The following is a 25,942-nucleotide window of genomic DNA, read 5'->3' on the forward strand; positions in this document are numbered from 1 at the left end:
AAAAAAAAGAAAGAAAAAAAAGAAGAAGCAACAATCAGATTCTGATGACCTCCTACACCGAGCAACTATAGGCCTGCCAAGCCTGAGAGAAGATGATAGAAATCTCGACCTAGGAGGTACAGACGGATGTCTTGGAAGAAGTGGCCATTGAATTGATAGCAGAAAGCACTGGAAAGACATAGAAGAGGGTTGCCAATCCAGTTATCCTCTCTATAATGTGTTCATTAGAAAAGTGAAGCTGAAGATGCCCAACTCTGAACTGGGAAAACCTAGGGAGCCTCATGATGAAGGTAGTGGTTCTAGAAAAGCTACTGGGGTGAGACAGATGCTAACGTTAAAAAGCTGATGGATAAAAGTCCGAGAATCTGTTTAAAAATTCAAACTTTTAATGGTGACAAATAAAACATAGTATTTGTAGGGAATTTAAGAAGCACATCTCATTAATTACACTTCTAGTCTATCGTAAGTCAATTCCACTCACAGGCAAGGCTTGGTGTAACTTAGGAATCCCACAATGAAGTTCAGCCCCACCTCTCAGAATGACAGAGAATTTCCACTGTACCATGAAGTCTTTGTAAAAAAAAATCAGCATCTGCATCTTCAGCTTTGCTTTTTTCTTACCTAGTTCGGTCCTTCCCCACTTGCTTGTTTCCTGAAGACCAGGGGGCAAGATGAAGGTTACTGCATGGTTCACTGCAAACACCTGTCTCTCAGTTTTACCTCAACCTTTGATTCAGATGTTTTCACTTCCTCCTCTTCTTACGTTTGGCCCTTTGGTCTCTGTCCCCTAGGCTGACTTTCATCATCCAATTAGAAATAACACTGTCTTCTTGCTACCATTTCTCTGGGAACCGTAGGGAGTAGACCCCCAGCCTCCTGCACTCCCCACAGGGGCCAGCCGAGCTTCAAAGGAGTGTGTTGGCGGCACCACCTCACGGCTGGGCTTCCTTTCTGTTTGAACAGCTTCCATTGCTCACTGTTGATCAGTAACTCAATGATTCATTAAACACACAAACAATGAGTGAATCTGTTCCATTAGCAAGGCCACCTGTTGATCTCAGACATTCTTAGCTGAACTCGGCAAATACGAACAACAGAATGCCTACATCAGTCGAGTGCTCTGTCTCTATTTGATGGCATGTTAGAGCAGGAAAAGCAGAGTCCAGGCTTTGCTGATGCTTTTATGCTTTTCCTTTCATCTGGTGGCAGGGCTGTAAGAGTAAAATGTGGAACACAACCCACCTCTCTATAAGCAGCTGGAAAACTTTAAGAGCTTGGTCGCTCTTGCCTCCTCAGTCTTGTAGAATTAGAGAAAAAGGAGAGTGGGAATATTCTGTACCCTTTTGCTTGCAGGTCCAAGGGCAATAGAATTAACCAAGCCCTAAACACACACACACACACACACACACACACACACACACAAACACACACACCAAAAGAAGAAAAACTGTAAAGGACATCTTATTGATTGCAATGACACCTTCTCTGCCCTAGAAAAAATACAATCTCTTTTCTATGTAGCTTCTGGTTCAGGTAGCTGTTCCAGGCCTTTAAGAACTGGTCTACTAGTGTTTACAAGCTTTTAAAAAATATTATACTTTATTTGGCTACTAAAATTCATATAAAGCAGACTGGGTTAAGCTGTTGATACAGGCATCATGGTCAATAAAAGTTGAAATTTTATTTTTAAAAATAGCATTTTTCCTCCCTTATAATTCCTCTTGTTATTATGATAAAGAGGAGAGTTTTTATAAAGTGGGTGGTATTTGTTTGAACCCTGAAAGGTGTACCATACCAGGAATAATGAGACACTTGTTCTTTTCTCAGTTAAACACTAAATTGCCTCTTTAGGGTGAATTTAGTATTTAAATGCACAATTATTATGATTTGTACTGTGTTAGGTTTAAATTTCTCTGCAGTGACACTGATTAAACACAGCTCAGTGTTTCTGTTTGATAGATTTATTCTAGGATATCAGTAAAAACTTGGTTGGTTGGTTGGTTCTTGTAATCAAATGGAAGATGAAGAAGCAGAAGCAAACAACTCTTCAAATAAAATTCCAGTTCCTATGAATTTATTATGTAAAATTCATAAAATCATGAGTTTTAAATTTCCCACTGGATTTCGGAAATGACTGTTGCTAGTGGCTGTTTTACTTTCATTTGTGTGGCACTGGAAATGACAGAGTGCCAGGTGAGGAATTCGGTTTGTGTCTCTTTTGTGAATATTCTTTTGCTTTGGGAGGACATGCTTTGAGCTACACACATTCAGAATGAATAAGGTGAACAGATTGAGGCAGGCAGACCCCACTACTTGGATTCTCTAGGCAGGTGTGAGCATATCTCGCTCATCCAATACATAAAAGACCACGTGCATTTTCAAAGGGATTTCTGCAATCCCTTTTGCAATCTTTTGACAACCACTACTATGATTTGATTGCCCAATGCAGGTGCTTGTGCAGCCGCCCCACTGTGCAATCAAAAGAATCCTCAGATTCTTCTGACTAAAAGGGACAGGCAGAAGAAGTAACTTTTTAAAAAGACTAAAAAGGAAATAGCCACATAAAATGAAAAATTAGATGGAAGGTGAATAGCTATCCCCTCCTGTGATTAGATTGTCACCATCCAATAGAACTTTTTGCAGTGATGCAAATGTTCGATACCTGCACTAACCAGTGTGAGAGCCACTAGCCACATGTGGCTACTGAGCATTTGAAATGTGGCTAGTGTGACTGGGAAATTAAAATTTAATTTTAATTAATTTAAATTTAAATATGCACATGTATTTAGTGGTTGTCATTGTAATATCCCCAAGTGACTAGGTTGGTTTCCTACCTTCATTGTAAGCTCTCAGTAAGTATTTGCTGAATCAAAAAGATAAAGGTGATCATGGTCTATCTCCCTTAATACTCTTAGGTGCTTCTCCTGGCCTGAGGGTTCCTACTTACTGCAGGCCTTGCCTCCTCTACCCTTGGCTCCAGCTATCCAACCTGTTTCTCCATCCTTCGACTTGCCCTTAACCTTCCTTTTTCTGTGTTTTTGTGTGTTCCATTCTCTTCAGCTGGAATGCTTTTCTTCCCACTTGTCCATCTTGGCAGACCTCTGCTTATAACCCAGAAATATTACTTTCTCTGGGAATGCCATGCCAACTGCCCCAAATGGATATAGTCACTCCTCTTGTTTCCCATAGTGGTGTAGTGTAAATATCAGAGCAGTGGTGTCTTAGGGCAGACCCTCTGATCTGTGCTAAAGTGTTTATGAATGTATTAGTCAGGGTTCTCTAGAGGGACAAAACTAATAGGATACATGCATATATGAAGGGGAGTTTATTAGGGGAATTGACTCACATGATCACAAGGTGAAGTCCCACAATAGGCCATCTGCAAGCTGAGGAGCAAGGAAGCCAGTCTGAGTCCCAAAACCTCAGAAGTAGGGAAGCCGACAGTGCAGTCTTCAGTCTGTGGCCAAAAGCCAGAGAGCCCTTGGCAAACCACTGGTATAAGTCCAAGAGTCCAAACGGTGAAGAACTTGGAGTCTGATATTTGAGGACAGGAAGCATCAAGCATGGGAGAAAGATGAAGGCCAGAAGACTTAGCTAGTCTTGTCTTTCCATGTTCTTCTGCCTGCTTTTATTCTGGCCATCCTGGTAGCCAATTAGATTGTGTCCACCCAGATTGTGGGTGGGTCTGCCTTTCCCAGTCCACTGACTCAAATGTTAATCTTCTTTGGCAACACCGTCACAGACACACCCAGGAACAATACTTTGCATCCTTCAATGCAATCAAGTTGACACTCAATATAATATTAACCATCACAATGAGGAAATTCCCTAAGGAAACTGGGAAAATAGTGGGGAGGGGTGCACAGAGGTGAGGGGAAGGAGGAAGCCAAGGGAGTGTACAATCACAGACAAAGTCGATCAGCTTTTGCCCAATCTGCAGGCAAAGTCAATAATTATACATCAGGCCTCAGAGTTGTCCTAACCTAAGGCAAAGGAACTGGAGTTTTCATACCCTCATATCCAGCAGGTATGGGTCAAGAACCACCCCAGGGGACATGCACTCCCTAAGACACTTTGGTTTCTCCATTTGTGTGGGCAAAGGAGACTCAAAAGATAGTTCTCCAAGAAAGAGTGCAGGTGTTGGCTGTGGGAAGTGAAGCCCATGTGTGTGGGAATGGCAGTAAACTGTGGAGGTGGGGTGGAGCAAGCAGTACAGAAATGTTGAGAAATGATCCTGAAGTGATCCCCTGAGGGGGTGGGGTGGGAGTGACAGAATTGGGTCTATCTGGGTTGCAAACTCAGATCTCTCTTTTCCTAGAAAAGTGACCTAATTGTTTTCAGCCTCATTTTCCTCCTCTGTAAAACTTAGAAAATAATTGTATATAACTCTGAGGCTTAAGGTAAGCTTTTTTTTTTTTTTTTTTTTGACAGAGTTTTGTTCTTGTCATCTAGGCTGAAGTGCAATGGCTGTATTTTGGCTCACTGCAATCTCCGCCTCCCTGGTTCAAGCTATTCTCCTGCCTCAGCCTCCTGAGTAGCTGGGATTACAGGTGCAAGCCACCATGCCCAGCTGATTTTTATTTTCAGTAGAGATAGGGTTTCACTATGTTGGCCAGGCTGGTCTCGAACTCCTGACCTCAGGTGATCCACCCGCCTCGGCCTCCCAAAGTTCTGGGATTGCAGGCGCGAGCCAACATGCCCAGCCGTGGCTTAAAGTAAAAGTTAAAAAGGATAATGTACTTAAAGTATTTAGCATAGTGTAGGGTACCTAGTAAAAAGTCTAAATATTGCAGACATTATTATAACATTATATTTTATTGTGATTACATATCCAGTTCCTCCATCAGACTTGAGATTCTCCAGGGAGGAACCTACTCTATTAGTCTTCCAGTCGCTGGCACCTAAGCCAATGCCTGACCCACAGTAGCTGTCTAAACAATATTTCTTGAGTAAATGAATAGTGTTCCACTTTGAACCTAATCTCTCTTATAATCTCTGATGCTATAATCCACTGAAATGCTCTATTCATGTGGCTATTTTGCCAGTTAGACCATAAGGGTAGGAGGGTTTCTTATTCTTTTTTGATTGCCTTAAATGTAGCACAACCTGGTACATGACAGTTGCTAAATAGTTGTTTGTTGAACTGATGTTTGTTGGGTAAAGGTCCACCATGTTCCAAGGGTAAGACCATTATGAAACCTTAAGGGATATTTTCTCTACTTTAGAGTTTGTTTGCAGACAGTGGTCTCAGATCGCTTATGGTTCAGTACAGGAAAACAGAAACCACTCTAGGTTTTTCATGCAGGATGTGATTTAATAGAGGGAATTAGGTGCTATGGTAGGCAGAATTTATCAAATGGTTCCCCAAAAATCTTATACTGTAATTCTATAAGCTGTAAGTATGCTAATATAACACTCCTGTGATACATTATATGACTCAGTTTAAGAAAAGGAGATTATCTAAGGGGCCTGATCTAATCACATGAGCCCTTAAAAGCAGGCAGCTTTCTCCTCGTAAAGGAAAAGCAAATCAGAGTTAAAGTGTGGGGATGGATTTGACACAAGGATTCTGCTGCTGGCTGTGATGCTGTGAGAAGGACTCCATGTGGAGGATGCAGGAGGCCTTGTGGGAAGGAACATAGGTGGCTTTAAGGAGTTGAGAGAGGCCCCTGGTTGATGTTAGCAAGGAAAGGGGAATGTCAGTCCTAAAACCAGGAGAAAGTAAATTCTTCCAACCACATGAATGAACTTGGATGTAGATTCTTTCCAGCGCCTCCAGATAAGAGCTCAATCTGACTGACCCCTTGATTTCAGCCCTGTGAGAACCCTGAGTAGAGAACCAAGTTGAGCTCACCTGCTCTACAGAAGTGTGTTATAAGTGTTGTTTTAAGATGCTAAGTTTGTGATAATTTGCTCTACAAATTTTTTTATTAAAATGAAATTGCTGCAACTTCCATTGCCTTCCATTGCCTGAAACAAATAGGAATAGAAAGCAAATATGAGTGCTTACTACATTGCGGAAAAGACTAGAACCAAAAAAGTACTATGCTGTGGAAAAGACTAGAACCAAGAAAGTAAGGTGGATTACTCTTAGCTTTCAGGTTATGTCACACAGGTTGCCACCTGAGGTCAGGAAATAATAACTGGCCCACAGCCTTGAAGCTGGTGCCTAGAGGTGACCAGCCAGCTACTATGTTGGTCACATCTGTGGGAGCTCATACTCAAGTCACCACCACCACCATTGACAGAGGAAGAGGCATCTCTTGCTCTCTTTCCCCTTACAGATATCTCACAAATGAATTTCATTGTCAAATGTAAGTCAAATTCAGAACCTTGGTGGAAAGCAAATCTGGGATATGTAGTTCCCAGGCTTCTGGTGCCTGAGATAAAGGGGAACATATATAAAGGGGGGGGGGATAATGCTGATTGACCATGAATTTTACCCAATATGGCTCTTCAGACTTTCAAGATCCCTTTAAGTCGGCATTCTCATAGGAGTTATTATTTTCATTTTACAGATCAGAAGACTGAGCTTCAATTGGGTTAAGTATCTTGCCAAAGTTTCATAAATGGTATGTAGCAAAACCGAGAGTAGAACTAAATCTCTTTCTCCCCAAGCCTACATTTTTCAGGCTCTGCAGCTGGCGATGGCCTGCAGATGGAATTTATATTATTGGCTGACAATTGGGCCATGTAGACTCAACTGAGAAGGCAATGGAAGTTGCAGCAATTTCATTTTATTAAAAAAAAAGTTCTCCTGGTAAAGGGCTGCTATTAGACTCTTGGAATCCTGTCCAGCTTCATCTTCTCCTCCCTTCTGTCATCCAAGCTTCCTCCTTGGCCCACATTCCCTAACTCTGCACACAAACCTTGCAATGTATGCTCTGATTTCTGGGTTGAATTTGGTGAAGGGCATCCCCTGCTGTCCTTTTACCTGGTGAATACATGGAATTGGCCCTTCTCCTCTGCGTTTAGGGTCTCACTGCCCTCCCTCATTAGTTGGGATCTGGCGCTGGGCTACGAGCAGCATCAGTAGTATCCTCTACTAAAGGGAATCATGTAGCATTTCCCCCAGACAGCTCTATCTTCCCTGCATACCAATCCAATTACAAACAAATTGGGCCACAGGCTCAAGCATGAGAGCAATTTGGCCTTCTCTCCTCTACTGCTGACAGCTTTAAATCTGCTCCCTTTAAAAACTCAACTCCAGGAGGGGATTTTAGCACCCAAGCGTAAGAGCAGTGGGTGCAATTATCCCAAATATCAGGGTGCCGAGAAACTTAGAGGAAGAGCTCCGGATAATATTTTTCAGGGAAAAAAAAATTAAAGAGACAGGTTCTTTGGGATTTCCCCATGGCTGCAGGTTAGAGTCTTGGAGGCTGGTCTTTGCAGGTCTGTTATTAACTTGGCCTGACTTGATCGGCTCTCTCTGGATTCCCTTTTCCTCTCTGGCTGGTTGCCTTTTCTCTCCTGGACTCTGCCTTAGTGGTGAGGAATTCATTCCTAGGTTTCTGGAGGGAGAGAAAGAATGTTTCAGCTGTCTTTACTATGCCTTAAACGACATAGTTTTTTTTTTTTTTGAAACATATGCTCATAGTTTGATAGAGCTGAACTCACATAAAAGCAGGGCATCTTCATATGGGGTGACAAGTGGACAGCCCACCTTTTCAGAAAGCCCAGGATCAGCCAGGCTTTCTCCCCACGATGAATCCCATGGGCAAGCTGCTGGGGGAGTTGTGTGAATTTGCTCCTTCTGCCTTTTAAAATGTCCATTTAAATGTACTTTAAATTGAAAATCCAACGTAACTAGAAAGAAAAACAGATATGAAGTAAGATTGTACATGTAGGGTTTTTTTTAATCAAAATTTTCCAAGTTCAGGTTTTCCTGAACTGTAATTATTGTGGGTTGCATCTTGGCATTGATGCTTAACGTGCTACCTCCCTTTCCTTTGCCTTTTTGAGGGAAAGATCATTTGCCATTTTCTATCATCACACCAGCCACACTTTCCACATGAGGACCCACTGGGGTTTCTAGGGAAATTCACTTGAGTGAGGTGCCCAGCTGGCAGTGAGCCTGGGGCATTTCCCTTTTCATCCCCCATCGGGGGGCCTCTCCTACACAAAGTTTGCCTCTCCCACACCACTCTTTTTTTTTTCCCAGAGGTGTCTCCAGTGATTTCTAGGATGATCTAGAAGACCTTACTGAGATCTTTAAATAGTGAAGTGAAGTGGGTAGGTGCATTCTCTGCTCTCATGGAGTCTAGGGCCCCAGGGGGAAGCAGATAGGTACGGCTATTGCAGGAAGTAAAAGCAGCGCTGGGATGGGAAGAAAGGTGCCAGGAGAGCATGACAACAGGGTACGTAACCCCAGCTTAGCAGGAAGACTTCCTAGAAGAAAAGGCCATCAAGCATAAATATGTTAATAACATTGCCACAGTCTCTGTGACGGGTGTCAGAAACTGACTCAAGTAGAGAATAAAAGTGAGTGTCGCTAAGGGGAAATCCATCAAGGGAGAGCCTTCATGAGATCCGCTTGGATGGACTGCAACAGTACCATGGCCATGCCGATGGACTGTGCAGCTGCACTTTGATGGCCTTTGACTCTCCATCACTAAGTCAGTCAAAGGGCCAGAGCTCCTCCTCCTTTATTTCCTGTCTCTCTTAAGCAACAGCTGTGTAACTCAGTGCCTCTTGATGGGGAAATGTTGAACAGGAGAGAGGAATCCCTAGAGGTCTGTGTGGTGAGGGGAGTGGGAGATGAGGCTGGATTTTCCTTCGGCTCAGTTATGGCACCTGCCTCACTTCGTCTGAGCTTTCAGCCCTCAGGTCATGATAGAAAAGAAGATGCTGGGATCATCCTGTCAAACTGTCAAATTTGGGGGTGAATGAAATATTCACTAGGGAGCTCCAAGAAGCCAGAAAACTCGTATTTACTTTCAACTGGGGAGAATTTGAACCTATGTCTCCAGATTTGTAAGTCCAGGATATTAATTCATTGTGACATCTGGTCCTTCTCTTTGATATTTTAAAAATAGCCTAGAAATAGAGTTGTGAATCTATGCTCCAAAGATTCTGGGAAAGAATGCAACTCTGAATGTATCTTGTTTATCCAGCAGGTCTGGTCATTTGTGTAACACGATATTTCATCCATTAGATGCTGTAAGCCAAATTCTAGTGCAGGGTTTCCATTTTGTTTAAATTGTCTATGAAAGAAAAGAATGTGGGAATGTCTGTCTTGCCATTTTCAAAGACTGTGGTGGCACCAGTAGCTGGCTTCTGGCTTCTAGTTTTTGCTACAGCCACTGGAAAATTTAGGACTGTCTCACAATCCTAAAGGCTGGGAACTAGAAAGAAAATTCAGCAGTATGTAACAAGAGCCATAATGATGTGCTCTTTGTTCCAATCAGTCCACTCCTGTGAATGTCAAAGAAATGTCACACGACAGACCCACAAATGTACATTCTCAAAGATGTTCCTCTAGAATTATTTTGTAAAAGGAAAAAAAAATGTAAAAACCACCAACATGTTCAACATTATGGACTGTTTTAAAAATGAGGGCACATTAACTTGAAGAAATATTATGTAGTCCTAAAATAATTATGAAAGCTATGCACATTCACAAATGTCTATTGGATGGCTGCCATATGCCAGTGCTATTATATAGTATAGAAATATGCAGATTGCAAATCTACGTACTCTATGATATTAGCTACGTAAAAGATGTGTGCTGAGGGGAGAAAATCTGCAGAAATGTTATTAGTAGACAGGGTTATGGATGATTGTATGTTGTTTAATAAATTTGTTACATTGTCTTAAGTGTCAATGGATGTAAACAAATTATGATAAGAGTACAGAAGAAGGTGCTGCTAGTTTGAGAAAGACTTCTGACTATTTTTAAGTGTGAGAGCGATCACTTCTTCATTATTAGTTCATTTATATTTACACAGCACCTACTAAGTACTAGAAAATATAGCAGTAGTTAAGACAGACACACAATCCTTATAATTTTTAGTCAGGTCTGTTTTACTTTATTAATCTTATACTTAATGAATATTTGAATTTAGAAAGTCTCCTTTATAATTATCTATACTGATTTCCCTCTTTTCTATCTCCTTCTTTTCCTCCTTCCTTCTAAAACATTTGTTATAGAGATGGAATATAAGTCATAGAGAAAGTAATTTGCTGAGATCACAGGGCTTGCTTGCAGCCAACCTGATATTAGACTGATTCTTGGTTTACTTGCACCCTTACTTCTCTCCTGTAATCCTTGAATTTCTTTTAGATATAAAGTTGGAGAATCAACAAGTCTTATTTGGAATCACAATTTAATCGTATTGGTCAGGGAGAGAATGATACAAACAAGCACTTCTCAAGCTATGTCCTATGTAGGCATCACTGGAGGATCTCGTCCAAATACAGAACTTGATTCTGTACTCTGGGTTGGAGCTTGAGGTTCTGTATTTCTCACGAACTCCCAGGTGATTCTAATGTTACCTTTTCTTGAGTTGCAAGGATCTAAAGGGTAGAAAATAATGGAATTTAACTTTTAGCCAGTGTTCTTTTTAGTTTTGTCATCGAGGAAGTAACAATGTCCATTTTTTTACAAAATCTAAATTTTCTATCACTAACTACTGATACATTTTCCTTTTCCCAATTGGCATTCACTCTGCATCTGGGTCTCTCTCACACAAAATGGTCATGAAAGACGGAAATATTCTAGATCCACGCCACTAAGAGATAATGGAATAGGGACTTGTGCCTCAGTTATCTGACTCCCAAACCCTTGCTTGGCTCTTACCCACTAGGATGCATGGCCCTCACCTTGCTTTCCCATCACCCAGTGGTCAAAGACCAGGTCTTTGGAGTTAAGACCAAAACTGGGTTCAAAGCCTAACTAAGCACTCAATACTAGGGGTGAGTTACTGCTTTTCATCTTTAAATGTGGATAATAATAACAGTGATATCCTTCAATGATTGTGTAGATTAAATGAGATAATGTACACAAACGACTTTGCCCAGGGTCTGGCATGAAATTAGTGCTCAATAAAGGTAGGTATTATCATTGTATTGAGTTGAGTTTGAATCTCATTTTGAATACTTGACCTAGAGGAATTCACAGCCTAGTAGTTGAAGTAGAAAGGAAATTAAATAATTTTATTTAATTTTAATATTTAATTGAACATACTCTAAATACAAATAAATATAAACATATAAATAAAATTCTAAATAAATAGTAATGAGGATATATATAAAGCATACACATCTATGAATCTATGCATATTTATATAAACATAAATACATTTAAATATTTCATGTATTTAATGTTTACACAATAACTATATAAATATACAGACAAATATAAATTAGAGAAATAAACATATATACATATATAAAGTATAAATAAAACATCAATACATAATAAAAATGTAATATAATTTAAATTTAAATAACACATTAAATAATTTATTAATAAACAAATATATGTAATTTTTATATACAAATGCAACAATTGTTAATGCAAATGTGTTTATGAATAATAGGGAGACTCAGAGATGTAACTATAAAAACTTCCTGGATGGTGAGAGAGAACTTTTGACCTGAGTCCTGAAGGATTAGAATGAGGTTAGGGAAAAGCATTTTGTGCTGAGGGTTTGGAGTACGGAGGGCAGTAGGCAGCAAGACTGTAATGAAGATTGGTGCTGGTTTGTAAAGTGCTACTAAATCATGACCTTTACCTATGGACTGTGGGGAGCCATGAAAAGGTGGTTTTAAGCAGACCAGGGATGTGACTAGTGTGTATTTTTATTATAGCAAGTAAATCTGTAGGGTGGTTACTTGGTTAGAAATCCTTTGGTACGCTCTCTGCTTCCTTCAGGGGTCTAAAGTGTTTTCCAAGCATCATCAAACCCTGCAACAGTCTTTCAAAACAGTCCTAGCCATTGAAAATGTAAGGGAGAAACAGTCACTGTGTAATAGGGTATATTCTCATTGGTGTATCCCTGGGTTCTAAAATTTCACATTCAATGCTGAGGTTTGTGGCAATTTCATGGAAAAGAAAACAACAAAAATGACAAATGGTTCATCCAAAAGATGTATGAGAGGAAAAAAAATCAAAGATAAAAAAGGGTGAACACAGAGAAATACCTTATTTATGTTCCTATTGTTAACTACTGATTTATTCTTAGAGACCCTTCCCCTCAACCTGACCTTGAAAAGAATGAATTCTCAATGTGGTAGGATTGTTTGATTAAGAGACAGGTAAAAACTGAAGGTAGAATGCTGTGATGATGGAGGAAATACCTAATTCTCTTTTCCTTCATCACTGGCTAACTCATGCAGTTGGAGATTAAAAAAAATCTGAAATTAGAGTCTGATAAAACCTTTCATATCATTTCTGTATAGGCTGTTTGTTGGCCATCAGATGCACAGATCTGCATATCTCTATTGGCCTCTGTCACAGGAACAGCATCTTAAGGTCTCATTCCATAATGTATCATGCAAAAATAAAATGATAATTACACTTCACATTTCCTTTCATCTGAGGATATTATTCTTCCAAACATTAATTAATAAAGACACATAACACTCTGTGAGATAGGTGAATATTATTGTGCTGTTTTATGGATGAGGAAGATGATTAAAAGGAGATTAAGCAATTTGCCTGCAACAACGTGAGTCTGTAGATACAGGAGTCAAATTTCTACCCTCTGAGACGAACACAATAATTGCTAAACCAAGATAAAAGCCTTTACTTATTCTTTTGGAATGATAGTACAAAATTGAATCATGGCTTTTCACTCCTAAGTTACCCAAGAATCCAGAGATCATCCAAAACAAAAAATATGTATATTTCAAAAAGAGAGAGTCTCATATTTACCTATACGAATTTGTTTCTTCATCATTTAATAGAACCTCAGGACATAGTGTTTTGTTCCTTACCTAATTTGGAACTGTATCATAATCTTTTCAAAGAAGAAAGGCATGGAGGTTTTTTATTATCTAGCATACTCTATGTATTCTAAATCTATTCTGCAGTTTAGATCTATGTCTTATAGGATGCTCCTAACACAGTACTCTCCTGCCTTAGAATAATTTTGTAACACTTGTTAGGAGGTAGGGTTCTCATGTATTTTCACTAGAAATATCAGTTATACTTTATCAATCACTTATTATGTGACACACACTGTGCTAAAGGCTCAACATAATTTGTATTTATTACTTTTACTATGCAAAAGATACTATTTCCATTTCACAGATGAGAAATTTGTAGGTTAAATAGGTTAGCAAACTTGCTCAGTAGAGATAACCTAGTTTGGAGTCTGTAGAGCTTGGAATCTGTCCCAAGATTTTCTGACCCACACCCTCACTATTCTGAGTATCAAATCTTAAGCACAAAATGAGCTCATTAGAATTCTTTCCTAAAGAATAATAAAAGTTTAATATATAAAAGGACTTCAAAAATGTCACGGAAAATGCATATCATGAAAAAAGTAAGCATAGATTTCAAAAATTTATTTGAACCAAAATAAACTCGTATTAACTTATAGCATGTCAAACAGGACCTAGTGTGAGACACTAAGAAGGATAAACATCAATTTAAAAACAGCCTTTATCTGAACAACATGAATTCTGCTAAAATTGAAGCAAGAACAAATATCAAATTTATGGTAAAGCTTGAGTGGAAGAATGGCAAAATTATTGATGTTTTATGAAAAGTTTATGGTGGCAATGCCCCAAATAAATTAACAGTTTACAAATGATAACTTGTTTTAAAAAGAATGAGATGATGTTGAAGATGAGGCATGCAGTGGCAAACCATCCATATCAATCTGTGAGAAAAAAATTTCATCTTGTTCGTGCCCTTCTTGAAGAGGACCAATGATTAACAGCAGAAACAATAGCCAACACCACAGACATCTCAATTAGTTCAGCATACAGAGAGTTCTGATTAAAAAATCAATGTTAGGCAAACTTTCCACTTGCTGTGTGCCAAAACTGTTGTGCCCAGATTGGCTGCAGACAAGAGCAGAGCTTTCAGTGGAGATTTTAAGTAAATGGGATCAAGATCTCGAAGCCTTTCTTTGAAGAATTGTAACAGGAGAAGAAACATGGCTTTACCAGTATGATCCTGAAGACAAAGAACAATCAAAGCAATGGCTACCAAGGAGGGAAGGGGTCCAGTCACAGCAAAAGAGGACTAGTCAAGAGCAAAGGTCAGGGCAACAGATTTTTTGGGGCAGCTCATGGCATTTTGCCTGTTGACTTTCTGGAAGGCCAAAGAATGATAACATGTGCTTATTATGAGAAGGTTAGCCAAAACTTTAGCAGAAAATGCCCAAGAAATCTTCACTAGAGTCCTTCTCCAACATGACAATGCTCCTTCTTATTCTTCTCAACAAACAATGGAAAATAATTAGGCATGCAACTTACAGTCCTGATTACCTTCTGAGTTTTTTTTGTTTGTTTGTTTTCTAATCTTAAAAAAGTCTTTAAAGAGCATCCATTTTTCTTCAGTTAATAATGAAAAAGACTGCATTGACATGATTAAATTCTCAGGACCTTCAGTTGTTTAAGGATGGATTAAATGACTGGGTACTTATAAGAGTGCCTTAAACTTGGTGGAGCTTATTTTGAGAAAGAAAGGAGGGTAACAACACACACTGGGGCTGGTGGGGAGTCAGGGAGAGAGGGAGAGCATAAAAAAAAGAAAAGCTAATGGATGTGGGGCTTAATACCTAGGTGATGGGTTGATAGGTGCAGCAAACCACCATGGCACACGTTTTCTTGTAACAAACCTGCAAATCCTGTATATGTGCCCCGGAACTTGAATAAAATAAAATAAAGTTTATATTTTTTATTTTTATCTTTTAATTCCACTTTCCACAAACTTTTTGAAGTCCCCTCCTAAGTCTTTTCTTGTGCTTTAGCTTCCATTAAAAAGAGGTTAAAAACATGAATATACTTTTCTACCCAATTACAATGGCAGTGAAAACTTGTAACTCTTGCTTATAGACCCAGATATAGATTTTCTTCGCAGAATAGGGTAAATATTCTACTATTAGTTGGTATCCTCTATCTCCCCAACCACATCCACCATCTCCCACAGGATACATATTTGTTGGTAGTTGTCAAAAGTTCATTTTGTTTTCTCCTTTCAAAGTCTTTTTTGTCCTGTATTTAATTTTAGTTCCCTTTCCTTTTTTTTTGACTTTTCTACAAAAAGTTGGCAATATCTGAAGCTCCATCCTCTCCTTATTGTGATAACATTCCAACTCTATTACTTTTTACCTTGTTGGTTCCATGGGGGACATCCTAAGGATTGTTTGTTTTGCTCAAGGACTGGTAAATGATGTGTTTCAGAAGTGAAATTTTGACTTGTAGAGGCCAGGCAATTTGGACATGGAGAGAATTTCTATAAATCCCACATGATTTTCTGTATTTCGATGCTGTCATCTTAAATGCAGCATCTGTAGTATAAAACTGCCAAAGAGGGTCATATTTTTATTTTTACCAATAATTCTAGGTGACCTGGTTTAGCCCAGATCCAACAACTTGGATTCTTTACTGACTTTTCTATTAATCTGAACATGAAAGATTTGATGTAGTATAAAATATCTCTTTGGCACTGCCACATGAAAATATATACACATGCTACTTCCAGAAAACAGTCTTCTTGAAGAACAAGATGAAAATTTAATGGCAGCTTTAATTTTAACTTAAGACACTTACAAGATTACACTAGCAAAAAAGAATTCACCACCAGCTGCATGTCTGAGAGACCAAGGGACTGATTAAATCTGTCACATGGACAACATCTAACTCTTCGAATGGTAGGTGAGCACTACAGTTTGCAGTAAGTCTGTTACCAGATGAGCCAACTTCAAAGATAGTGGTGGGCGGTGCAGAGGATAGTAGGAGGTGGGGAAGCATCAAAAGCTTCAAAGAAAGTTGGGGTTAGTTTTTTTGCCAAAAGTTATTTAAATTCACTGAACACAAAGATATTTTGAGGCATGTTGATCACGACCTAATATTTATTTTCAGTTTTTGCGATATTAGTTTGCAAAGACAGATTAAATAAATAATGCAAATTAATTGCATTTATATTTTAAACAAAAGAGTAGTTCAAATGCAAGTAGGAGACATCCTGTCTACAAGGATATTTAGCCAATAGCTTGATGCATGTGGTTGCAAAGAAGATTGAGTATTATCCAAGAGACACAGATGGGATGATTTAGGCACAAACAACTTTTATTTTGTTACTTCTGTGCACTCTCTTGGACATACCTGCCTTCATAAAAATTATATTCTTGTACATATAAAAGCCTTAAATATACATCAAGAAATTATATATAAAGCCCTTTCTTGGCAAATATCTAGGATTATTAAACTTTAATATGTTACAGATTTATATTCTTTACAGATTTGTTATAATTTAAAAGCTAAATGTTGACAATTCATAGTTACACATCTTTTATTTAAGATTTCTGTTGAAATAACATTTTCCACCTGATTTGAAGCAGCAGTTTCTAGGATTTTTAAAAACGCATACATACTGTGAATGTACTAGGTGATACAGTCAGCTTGAAGTATTTTTAATACTAGGAAACTCTTAGGCTTGAGATGTTTTTTAAAACATTTTCCAAAGCCCCTCAAGTGCCCACTAACGTATTTGCCTTTTCTAAATGGACTACTAGGAAGCTTAAGGCCAAGTTTGTAGCCCACCTCCAGTAAGGCATAGTATTTCATGATATGCATATTTGTTTACTAGCTTCCATAAATTATTTTCTCAGCTCTTGTTTCCTTTTAAACTTTTTTAAAGTTTAATATTAAATTTTTAAATTTTAAACAACTTTCTTTTAAATTTTACCTAATCTTGTCATTCTACATAAGCCACTTTAAAAATATGTCTGAAACCAAGTAGAAATGAATGAAACAAAAATACCTATGTTTTGATCCCTATAGCTAATTCGTGATATAAATGCCACAGCTTTAACGGCCTTTTTGCTGGGCGACATAGAGTTGTCTAGATTTCCAAGGGTAAAGTGGAATTAGAAATATTATTATAAATAATTAACTCATCCAGGTCATAATGAGGATAATTATTTTTGTGTATCTTTATCCCTCTGGGATATGCAATAATTGCATCTGTTCTTTGCCAGGAAATATTTAAATATTGTTATTGGTTGAAACAAAATGCAAACCTTTGTCTGGCCTCATTCAATGTGTCCAAAGATACAGAGAAGGTAACACCCAGATTCACATTTACTAAGGGATTCCAAATAATGCCCTAAATGACTATTTTGGAGCTCAGTTACATGCAGGTGGTAGGAGGATTTATGCTGTGAATGCCTAAAATACTTTCTCCACCGAGGGGAGATTATTAAGTCCTAGTGAGCCTGAGTGTTCGGTGCCAATACTAACCATTAACTTTTGGCTCTGAGCCATGACTGTCTACTCTGCAGTGGATTCTGCCACCAAGGGGAAGGTCATTAAGGGCTGTTCTTTATTCTCGTTAGTATGTTCCAACATAATTAACAGAAGTTGTTCACCAGATGGTTTCCTTCCTGTCAGCAAGTACCTCCAGCTTAATGGGCTATGCAGGATTCTTTACTTTAAGTGGGTGAGGCGGGAAGCAAATTTAAAATATATCATCTTTGATCCTCCCACTTCTAATTAGTTCTAAAGGTTTTAGATAATAATGTAAAGGGGGCAGTGAAATGGAATCATCCTAAAAATCAAAGAATCACAGAAGGCTATCAGGAGTTTTACACATACCATGGGGTGTTTCTTCCTCCCTAATAAGTCTCCACCCAGCACCAAGAAAAGTATAGAAATAACTGTCAGCTTACCACTGGAACATGTTTACAGTGCCGTAGAGCTAAAATGAATTTAAAATCTGGTAATAAAATTCAATAAGTGCTTACTGAGTTCCCACTGGGTTTTGGAAATTGTCTTGGGTGCTTGGGATATAAGAGCAAGTTACCTCTCTTGCCCCAGAAGTTAGAGAGTAATGGATTCAGACATGTAGGCAGGCCATTTTTAGTAGAGTTTGGTAAGTACTGTACCAGATACTTTTGGTCTCCAACCTTAGCACCGTTTCTCTTTCTTGGGAAATAAACTTTGGTCTTGTTCAGGTATGCACTCTCTTGAACATGGTATTGGATGCAAAGGAAATATGTCTAAGCCAATTTTAGCTGTCCCGTTCCCCTATGCTAATGTTCGGTTTAATAGTTGGACATGTTAGCCGCTTCTGACCGATGAATCAGGAGAGGGGTATCATTGGGAACTTGTAGGAAAGGCTTTCTTGCTCCTAAGAAAGCGCTAGGAAATATGGCCCCCCCTTCTTCCAATGTTGTGGTTGTAATACTCGGAACAGTCTAGTTACAGGGTATAAAAGCATTATAAAATACATCTGACTAGCTAAAATCAAAGTCTCTCTCTAAACTTACTATGTTCAGAAAATGATTTTATTATAAGGAAAATAATAACAATATCTAATTCTCATTCATTATCTCCTGTGATTATTGCAACAACCTTGTAAGTCATATAGGACAGAAACTATCCCCTTTATTTAGATGAGGAAACTAAGAGAGACCGATGTGATGAGCCTGGACAAAGGTCATGGCTTCTGAAATTAAGTGCTCTTTCAACCTTACCATGTCGTTTCTTTTCTTAAACAGTCAAAGCAAAAAACTCAATCACACAGGCCAGGAACACAATGTAATTACAAAACTCTTCCCTTTTTTGGCCTAAAAAAAACAGTAATTCTGCTTCTTTTGAGCTTCCATCCTGGAATTTTAAATTCAGTTTTATTTCTTCCGTGGAAAAAAAATTGAAGTCACTTAAGGTGAAAAGGGCTTTTTAATGGGAAAATAGGTCATTAAATATCAACCTAGACTACTAATAATTAGAAGTGGTTTTAAAAGATGTTTGAGAGACAAGATGAAATGGCCTAGTTCCAGGCATTGTATGCTATCACTCCACCTAGGAAGAAGGGCTGTGACAGTGATGAGTGGGCTAGAAGACTGTGTTATAAAAACTCTGGCCAAAGTATTTATAGGCTTAATAATCATGTGCTATAACTCAGTTGCAAAGATGATTTCGCTCATTCACCAGCTGTTAGTATGCCTTTGTGTGCAAAGTGACAGAAAGCCTAACTCAATTGGTTTAAGCAAAACAGAATGTACTGGTTCACAGCACTGAATGATACTCAGCAGGTGCTCTGACTGCAGGTATAGCTTCATTTAGGGCTCAACTCCTGCCACCAGGCTCCACCTATAGGCTCTTCTTTCTCTGTGGTGGTTCAGTTCCGTCTCTGCGTGGTGGTCCCAAACTTTAGGCTTGCTGCATTATAGCACCCAGTCTACTGGAAATAGAGTCTCAAATAGAAATAGTAGTTTCAAAAAGAACTGAAATGAAGGCTAGGATTTGAATTCTGTTCACCCAGACAGTATCATTGTGGTACATTGAGCTATTTCTTGGTCACAATTCTTTACTCTGTTGTGGCAGCATTATACATCCCCTTATGGCCACAGTCTCATGGTAGGCAATGTACCATTGTATAAGCTCAGTGGCCATGGACTTGCCCATGTGACTTGTTTGGTTAATGGGATGCTAGCAAATGTTAGCATCCCATTAGCCAAACAAGATTCTTCAAGAAGAATCTTGAAGTATACAGTTGGGCTTTCCCTCTTGCTGCACCCCTGCCTTTCATCATGGGAAGAAAATGCCTTTTTGAAAGACGTGTTGTGCAAGGAGGATGAAAGATGGGTCAACCCTGGATGTAGCATCTGCTTGGAGCTAACATCATCCAAGCCTACCCTTTGTTAGTCAAAACTCAGCCACCTGCAGAAATGTGAGCAAGAAATAAATGCTTGTTATTATAAGCCACTGAGTTTTGTAATAATTTGTTACACGGCATTATGATAGCAACAGGTAACTGATAAAATCCACTAGCCCACTCTGCCCATTCCTATACCAATCTCTAAGGCAAGGGCTTGGTATGTGATTGGATAAGTCTAGGTCATGAGTTCGGCTGCTAGAAGCCAGTGGTGGATTCTGACTCACCTCTGGAATAAAGACTGAAAGGGCAAAGAAATAAGGACACTGTTATCGAAAGAAAATTCCAAGGCCGGGCTCAGTGGCTCAAGGCCATGCACTGTGGCTCACACCTGTAATCCCAGCATTTTGGGAGGCCGAGGCGGGTGGATCACGAGGTCAGGAGATCGAGACCATCCTGGCTAACACAGTGAAACCCCATCTCTGCCAAAGAAACAAAAATTAGCCAGGCGTTGTGGCGAGTGTGCCTGTAGCCCCAGCTGATCTACTCAGGAGGCTGAGGCAGGAGAATGGCGTGAACCCGGGAGGTGGAGCTTGTGCCGAGCCGAAATCGTGCCACTGCACTCCAACCTGGGCAACAGAACAAGACTCCATCTCTAAACAACAACAACAACAAAGAGGATTCCAATTGGCAAAAACAATAGATGTCTTCTACATCCATCGTCAGCAAAATCTACATTTAGAGTTGGTGATGAATTGAATCAGGATGCCACACCCTCCATGCTGAACCCTTGTAAATGACTAACAACCTCACATGCCTGTGACAAACAACTGATCAATGAAGAGGAGATGGTAATGAAGGGGAAAATCAACCTTCAGAGACTTTGTGTTGTGCTGAAGCCTCGTGCCCAGAGCAGAGCAAGTAGGTAGTTGGTCATTGTGCTGGTTGGAAAACACCTGAAATAGGTTTTGGTCCTGAGCATCATATTTCAAAAGGTACATTATTACATTGAAACCTGTGGAGAATGAGCAATCCAGAAATGTTAAAAAGAAAAAGCTGGTGCTCATTGGTAGGGCAGATGTGGGGAGGATGAAATAAGAATCAGGATCATCAAAGGAAGAGATGATAATTATTTCAAATATCATAAGGGCTGACAAATGGAAGAGAGATTGAATTTGGTTTGCATTCCTCCAAGAGCAAACTATTTCGACCTGAAGATAGGTGTTATTGTGGAAAGAATATGGGCTTTAAGATCAGGAAGAGAGAACTTAGTTCAAATTCTAGGTTACTACTTATTAGTGGTATGTCCCTGGGAAGTAACATTCCCTCTCAGTGTCTGGTGCCTCATCTGTAAAAGGGGGATGCTACAATGTAAATAGATTTGTCAGAGAGCTTCAAAGACAATTCATGAAAGGCCTGGCCCTTTGTAGGTGCTCCATAAGGGTTAGCTACTTTAATATTGGTGATATCATTATTATTAGAACTATTATTAGTACTAATGTGCTGAATACACAGGGAAGCCAATTTTAGCTAAGTATAATGAGAAAGAATACTTAGCACTGTCCAAAAATAGAATGAGCTTCTGAGTGTCTTATTGAGTCCCCAGTCCTGGGGACTGTTCCAGTAGAGGCTGGACATAGGAACTGGCGTAGAGAGGACCTTCTGGGAGTCCTGAGAGACTGTTATATGGATTTCTGGGGGTTCACTATAACTCTGAGGTCCCAAGATTCAAGAAACCATGAGCCAGCTTCATTAATGCCAGCCCCCACTGAGTGAATAATAAAAGGTGTTATAAATAAGGGAACCAAACATCTGGATGTACTTGGAGCAATCTTGGTTTAGACCTGTTGTCCTGGTGCAATTATGAAATCATCCACTTTCTCTCTTCACAGTGTCCCAGTTTGGAGAATAATATTAAAGGGTTACCCTAATTCTAACTACTTCAGCAAATAGAAGCTAAGCATATTCTTTTTATTTTCTAAATAAGTTATTGCCTTTCCCTGAGCCCCAGAATCACTGCTCTTTCTGGGTTCTCCTTCCCTGTGTAATGTTATTGTCATCCTCCTGTGAACTCAGCCTCATGCCTTTGGAAAGCCACTTTAGCATTTCTGCCTCCCTCTCTCCATACTTTCAATCACTTGCCAAACCCTTTTGATCCTATCTTCAACATGCCTCCCATATCTGTGCTTCTTTTAAGTCTCACCGCTTTAATTCAGGTTCTTGTTACCTCTTGCCTGGAGCATCGTAAAATCCTCCTAACAGCCCAGACTCATCCTATTATCCATAAACCCACTGCCACTGGAGTGTGCCTTTTAAAGCGTGCCATCAATCTTGCTGATTCTTTTTACTTACCTAGATAAATAAAATTGAGTTTCAGTTGTCTGAGTCTTACTGTGTCATGTAAATATGGATAGAAGGGTTTTCATCAAATGTGAAGGATATGTTTAGGACGGTGTGATTTAGAATGCAAAGTTATGTGGACTACACAAAATTCCCCTGAAGGCACTCAGGAGGGCATCTCAATGGTTTTGGTCACTAACTTCAGACCAGCTGGAAATGAAGTATGGGGCACCTGCGTGACTCCTTCTTGGAAGAGACACAGCTAACAACATCAACCATGGACAAAGAAAACAGTGGTTTCCAATCTGAGTCCCAATTGAATGTTTAAGGGCAAGTTCTCTGAATTGCAGATGCTGACTTGCAATAGGTGTTGATTTTTCATGGAGCTGCTGTTCTCATGGACAACTTAATATAGCATTTGCTGGGGTTATTTATACAATGTTGGTAAATGATTTCCTTGAGCAACACCAGAGAGACCAGCTAGAACAGAAAAAACCAAAAACTTCTCGGATAGCCATTCACGGTCATCTGCCCTGGTCTCTGAGTCTCTACTAAAGGTATGTTCCCCAGATGCACTATTCAGACGACATTTGGTCCCTCGCCTGTGTGCGCAATTAGCCTTCTTTCTTAACTCTGGCTCAGCTGTTCTTCCTCCTCAGGTGAAACATTTTCCCATCACCTCTAATTTTGGGAGTGTGCCCCATTGGTCAAGGCTCAGCTCAAATGCCACTTCTTCCATAAGACTTTGCCAGATTCTCAAAGGGTCATTAATTTCCTCCTAGAATGCTTTTCACTGTATGTTATCTATTTTTTAAGATATATTTTATTAGATTTTATTTATTAAATGTAGCTATTTGCTTATCTTTGTCTTTTCACCTGTAAGTCTCAAGGGAAAAAAATGTCTTATCTTGGTATCCACTTTAGTGTTTTGCACATGGAAATTTTCAATAAAAGTTTATTGGATTAAATGATATTTTAAAAGAGTATCTCAATTTGGTTGGGTCACCTTCTCACAAGGTGGAATTGAAGTGTTTCCTAGAAAGAGGATCATCAATGCAATGCTATACCGTTATTTAAACCATGACAGATTCTTTTTGCTGGAGAAATACATTTGCTTGGCAATTAACAAATGATAGTTATTATCCATCTTTTTAATTTGAGGGTTTATACATTTTCAAAAAGCTGTCAAATGCCAGGAAATGCTATGAAGACTAATCCTAATTCTTAATTCTTGGTCATTCTAATACTTAAATTCTTAAATCTACCTGTAATATATGAAATATGCTGAATGTACAATTGGTGGAGCGAGTTGTTCCTCTACTCACCTATTTTAGGCAATAATCTCTAGAGGGTATCAAATCTTCAGCAAGGTTGTTGGCTTCAATTGAAGCAATTTTGACTTACCTTACGTGTTCCAGTCAGTGGGATATCAGATTGCTTCCTGTGTAGTATGGAGGTTTAAACCAACAATCACAAGGGTCTATCTTTGAAGCATAAAACCCTTGGACATTAAAACTTCTTTCTGGCACCATGCCTGAGGTCAGAAATCTGCATTTTTAGCACACTTCATCTGGGATTTCTCAGCACACACGGCCTGAATTCTCCATTCTTACTCAACTTCCAAGCATGCAGTTCTGCTGAAGAAAGCCCAATTCTGGAGTCGATTAGAAAAGAAGTAGAAAAATGGAACCTCACCCTGGGCAGCCAGTGAGAAAGATGCCTTCTGGAAACAAGACAAACCATGACACAGTTATCAGGATGTCATTTAAACTGCTTAAGATGAAACTGAGCAGGACTCTTGGGTCTAGATGGGCACAAACACAGAGGAGGAGTTTCCATGAAAATGGTGAAGATGAAACATCGGGAGAATGTTAAAGGGACAGAGTTGAAAGGGCTGTTCCTGGATTGTTTCAATTCTGGCATAGAATTCCAAGGTGAAAAGTCCTAAAGCAATACGGAACCCCTAATTTGGAACTGACAGAATGAAAGAGAAGAAATAATTAGGTAGGAATTCAGCCTTTAGAGAATTGCGGAAGTATAGGATCAGACACAATACTTGGCCCATTCGCAAGGGGTGGTGAAGGCGCTACCATTTGCTTCTTGAAGGAGTGTGAAACAGGAGGGTGAGGGTGAGTGTGAGGCACTGTGAGGCCAGTGGCCAAGGACAAAGCCCCTGCAGGGAGCACTCAGGGGGGACCAACGAGGAACTGTGTGTAGATGAAATCACATCTGCCTGTGATCTTTACCAGGCATGTCCAGGGTGGTTATCTCCTCCTCTTGAAGTTCTGAAACCTCGAAGGGACCTTACAGATGAGTTGGTCCCACTCTGTTGTTACGGAGAAGGAAGCTAAACACAGAGAGGACGAGTGAAGGACCCAGTCACCCAGTTTACAGAGCTAGGTCTTGAATCTAATTGTTAGGTTCCTTCCCTGTGCTTTTTCCCTGTGGACACATGCCCTTATATAAGATAGTATCCTATCACTGAGCTCCCAGTCCCTCCCCTCTGCAGGGCACCTCCCTGAGTGGTTTTAAACTTCACGCAAAGAGAAAGAGGGCACAGAATCCTAAAAGATGCCACTAACGAAGGTCTGTGTTAGGTGCTTTGTCTTTGTAATCTTCAAACAGCATGGTGACCACAGTTAATAATAATGGACTGTATATTTCAAAATTGCTAAAAGAGTAGACTTTGCCCTTACAACAGAAACATGATAAGTAGGGGTGATGGATATTTTCATTGGCTTGATTTAATGTGTCTACAATGTATATGTATATCAAAATATCACATTTTACCCCATAAATATATACAATTATTATATATAAATTACTAAAATTGTAAAAAACCAACAACCCCAAGAGTAGTGATCATTCGTTCCATTCTACAGGAAACAGAAGTTAAGGACTTTGTCAAAGGTAACAAAGCTAGTCAATTTGGGAGGTGGCAACTGAATTGAGTCCATCTATTTTCAAAGTCAATGCTCCTTCACTTCTTCAGGGAAACTGCCCTGTCTTCCACCCTCAACCCATTTCCTGAATGGGCTTTGTGAAATCACTGAAAATCTGCCCTTCCCTGTCCTTCCACTCTGGTTCCCAGTTCTTAGACCCTGAGCTTCTTGGGGGCTGCTTGGGATAACACCACACCCCTGCCCAGCAGGCAGTTTCAGTCACAATGGAGCCTTTGTTCTAGGATGAGAAGCCTCTCTTTGGGAATCTGCTCCAGACACCTGCAGCCTCTTTAACCTTGGTCTTGGGAGACCATCAAGTCAGGGACACTCAGCACAGGGCAGCTTCAGGAGTAGGTCTGTGTACACTGCAACTGGAAAGCTCAAGGAGAATGAAATCTCTCTGTGGGACTGGAAAGTAACAATGGAGAAGACCGTGCTGCCTTCTTCCTCTTTCCTCCAACGACAAAATACCTGGAGGAAGGCTCAAAGCGGGGCTACGGGGTATAGCCAGGGATAAAATTTAAAAAGTACTTAACAGCTCATTGCCCTACAACATGACCCTGTGCCAACCTCACATAGAGGATTTTGTAATGAGGATGAATCCTTTCATAAGCCCAGGTATCTAGTGGCTTGGACCATGATTAATGAATGGTATAAGGAGAAGTTGGCTGAGGAGAGCTTGGGGTTGGTTGGAAATGAAGTGTCTGTACCCTGGGCTGTTGGGTTACAAGGACCTGTTGGGGTTACAAGGTCCAGTTGTATGGAATGAAGGCCAGAAAGGAGGATCTGAAGCTGGAGATGTAGGCTCCTTTTTCATGTCAGCATAGTTTTTTTCCGAGTCCCTTTTGCATTAGAATGTTCTCAGCCATAAGCAACAGGA

This window comes from Pan paniscus, chromosome 15 (assembly GCF_029289425.2).
Source record: "Pan paniscus chromosome 15, NHGRI_mPanPan1-v2.0_pri, whole genome shotgun sequence".
Classification (NCBI taxonomy): domain Eukaryota; kingdom Metazoa; phylum Chordata; class Mammalia; order Primates; family Hominidae; genus Pan; species Pan paniscus.